Raw genomic sequence first — 3,703 nt, forward strand, 5'->3', positions numbered from 1 at the left:
AGAATTGAGTTGGAATTTTGATGGGGATTGCATTGAATCTGTAGATTGCTTTTGGCAAGATAGCCATTTTTACAATTTTGATCCTGCCAATCCATGAGCATGGAAGATCTTTCCATCTTCTGAGATCTTCTGAGAGAGTTGAATTTCTTATCATACAGACCTTTCACTTCCTTAGTTAGAGTCACGCCAAGGTATTTTATATTATTTTTTACTATTGAGAAGGGTGTTGTTTCCCTAATTTCTTTCTCAGTCTGTTTATTCACATGATTATTAAGGTGCTGAAGAAGCTTAATAAGCAAAAATGTTGGTCAAAAAGCTTGGTGAGAATGATAACGCCTTTTTGGTTTGGGAAGAAGCTTAATAAGCAAAAATGTTGGTCAAAAAGCTTGGTGAGAAGGATAACGCCTGTTTGGTTTCTGAGTGTCTGATCAAGTAGACCATGCATATCCCAGATCCAGGCCTAAACAAGCCTGGCAAGTTTCTTTTCCTGTTGCCATACAATGAAAACATGGCAGCCAACATTGATGAGGTCAAATCCCCAATCAGGTTCCAAATGAAGATGCAGTTTCTGGCTGTTTCCACTGGCCACCTGAAGATGATTGAAAATGAGCTAATCTACAACATCCACCTGGCTGCTAATTGCTTGGTGTCCTTGCTCAAGAACATATAGCAAAATGTCTGGGTTTGGTATATCAAGAGCACCATGGGCAAGCCTCAGGGCCTATACTAGGATACCTCAATAAACCTTAGTGCTATTTTAAGTAAGTAAGTAAGTAAGTAAGTAAGTAAGTAAGTAAGTAAGTAAGAAAGTAAGCAAATAAAATTTCATATACAGCACAATGCAACGTTTGTATATCTTTTTATTTTTTGAATCATTCTTTGGAAAGTAGCAATATTTCACATGATTACCTTGCCTCATCAATTCTTCTTTTCACCTACTTCTAATTTTATATATCAGCACTATCCTTGGTTCACGAGACAGCATGCTAAGCATAGCAGGAAATATTTTGATCTTCATAGAATTTGCGCAATGAGAAAAAATAAAATAATAAATATAATAAATAATGAATCATAATATAACTATAGGAAGAAATTTAGAAGAACATAATGATAAGGTGTGCCTGAAAAGTGGGTATAATAAAGGGTATTTCTCTCTAGAGTCACATCATCACAGAAGCTCTGAAAAAAAAAAGAGAGAGAGAGAGAGAAATCTTGCAAAGATCCTTATTAAGTCAGAAAATGTTAAGAACTCTATGCCAGGAATGAGATTGTCAGGGTCAAAGATAAGGATAAGAAATTGGCATTAATTATGTGGAGATAAGCAACAGAAGAAGAGATGTAATAAGAAGCTGGATGTCAAATCAGCCAGTATATTATAAGCTAATGTAATGTGGGTGGAATTTTATTGTGTTTCAATGGATACTTATTGAAGCATTAGGATAAAAGAAATGCAATTATATCTGAATATTTTAAATAAACACAGGGCAATGCACAAATTAGTCTGACAAAAATAAGGTAGGATCAAGAAAACATTTAGATGTTTTAATGCATTTTGTTAATTTTGGTCATGATGTTAGATGAAAGGGCCATTAAATAACTACAGGGTAACATTAGTAAATATTATCATCAAATATTTATTCAGAATATTTTCCATGATTGACAATATACTAAATATTTTACATACTCTATCTCAATAAATCCCTCAGACAACTCTAGTCATGATACTAAAATCAAGTAAATGTAATATTTTAAATGAATTTTAGTAGTTGAAGGTGTAGAATGGTCGAGGGTAAATTCTCTATTGGTTTTTGAGACATGAAAAAAAGAGCATGTGCTATGTCATGAAAGAAACATTGAAAATTATGGCATATTTGACTGTTAGAACTACAACCTGTAAACCAGGAATTAATCATCTAGAGTGTTAGGAATAAATCCAGGTTATAATTAGAAGAAAACTGTCAAAGAATGTATTTAAAATATAAGACAAGGGGGCTGGAGGGGTGGCCATACAGTTCAAGACATTTTTTACACTTGCAGAGGCTCTGATACATACATACATACATACACACATATACATGTAAAATACCCATACACATTAAATTGTGTAAAGTTTGTGTGTGTGTGTGTGTGTGTGTGTGTGTGTGTGTGTGTGTGTGTGTGTGTGGTGTATTTGTTCATCTCACTTCTTTTAAAATCTCTCAGTGGCTGTCCAATGTTACAGAACAGCACCGTGCAAAGCCTTGCCCAATGTAACCCTCCTCTTCATTTCCGATGTCTTCTCCTAACACATTGTCTTTTTACCTGGAGAAGTTTGCCTATATTGGTTTCCTTGTAATTTTTCAATGCTACAGACAGGGCCATTCAGTTATTATTTATTTATTTATTTATTTATTTATTTATTTATTTATTTATTCTCTACCATTTCCTTCTCCTAGAACATTCTTCCAAGTATCATTTATATGATTCTTTAATTTATTCTGAGCTCTTCTTGTGGAGAGTGTCTCGTATATCTTCTTTCTTGAAACCAGCTTGTGTAATTACCTTCTTCACATTTCATCTGTTGATGTGCTTCACTCTTCTCCAATTATGTATGCCCATTCAGTTAGGTGCTTATGGACTGTCTCAAGCATGTGTTTCTGAAATCATTGCAATCTCCCTATCACCTGTATTCATCCTAAGCAGACAGGGCCATTTAGCTATTTTTTGTAATGGTACTTAAACTTAATAATTGAGCATCTATCTCTCTCCCTACGTGTCCTGCATATAAGACCTTTTCAAAACCAATCCCCTACTGCTACTAGAACAACTTAATACACTGAACAATAGAGAATTTTACATTGATTAATATTTAAGATTGACAACTTTCATTAATTTTTTGAAGTGTAAATGAAAAACAAAAGCATAAAGCAAAAACAAATGCCAAAGGGAGGTAGAAAAAAATATAGCTTCTATAATGCTACTTTGTTATACAGCAATAGATATCTGCTGGAGAGAGCTTCAATCCATGCCCAGCCTTACACCTCCCTTGAATGAAGCCCACTGAAATAACTCTAAAGCTCTCAGGTTTTCACTACTGTTTTCTACTCAGGAAATGTGTTCAAGCTAAATAAACTGAAAGGAATGCTATGTTACAGATATTAGATAACTTGTCAATTTGAATCTTTTCAAGCTGTTGACATTGTGGGACAATGTTGTCATATACAAAGCACATGTTCAGAAACATCATAATTTATTTTAAAATATGAAGAAAACAATCATGCTTTAAATAAGTTTGCTATTTTGTGTTAAGCTTCAATCAAACTATTCAGAAATGCAAATGACTATAGGCCATACCTGTATAGATATGCTTGTTAGGTTCTACTGAGAAGATAATTTCATTCATATTTTCCTTTTATTAAAAAGTTTCTATATATAAAGAATTTGGTAAGACTGAAGAGATGGCTCAGTGGTAAAGAGTACATACTGCTCTTCCAGATGACCTAAGTTCAGTCCCCAGGACCCATGTTGGACGGCTCACAACTATCTGTTATTTGAGCTGGAAGGACTGGAACACATCCCTCTGGTCTCTAGTGTCACCCACACATTGTATATATACACAGAAATACATACACACACACACACACACACACACACACACACACACATTAGATTTTTAACATTTATTTTTATTTGTTCACTTTATATCCTGATTACTGCCCCACTT

At 34.1% G+C, this 3,703-nt stretch overlaps 1 pseudogene; it reads left to right on the forward strand.

The window, feature by feature from the left end:
* The first annotated feature begins 263 nt into the window (after positions 1-263).
* Positions 264-730, forward strand: Gm48212 (annotated as a pseudogene).
* Positions 731-3,703: the final 2,973 nt, after the last annotated feature.

The sequence above is a fragment of the Mus musculus genome, chromosome 13, assembly GCF_000001635.26.
Source record: "Mus musculus strain C57BL/6J chromosome 13, GRCm38.p6 C57BL/6J".
NCBI classification, from domain to species: domain Eukaryota; kingdom Metazoa; phylum Chordata; class Mammalia; order Rodentia; family Muridae; genus Mus; species Mus musculus.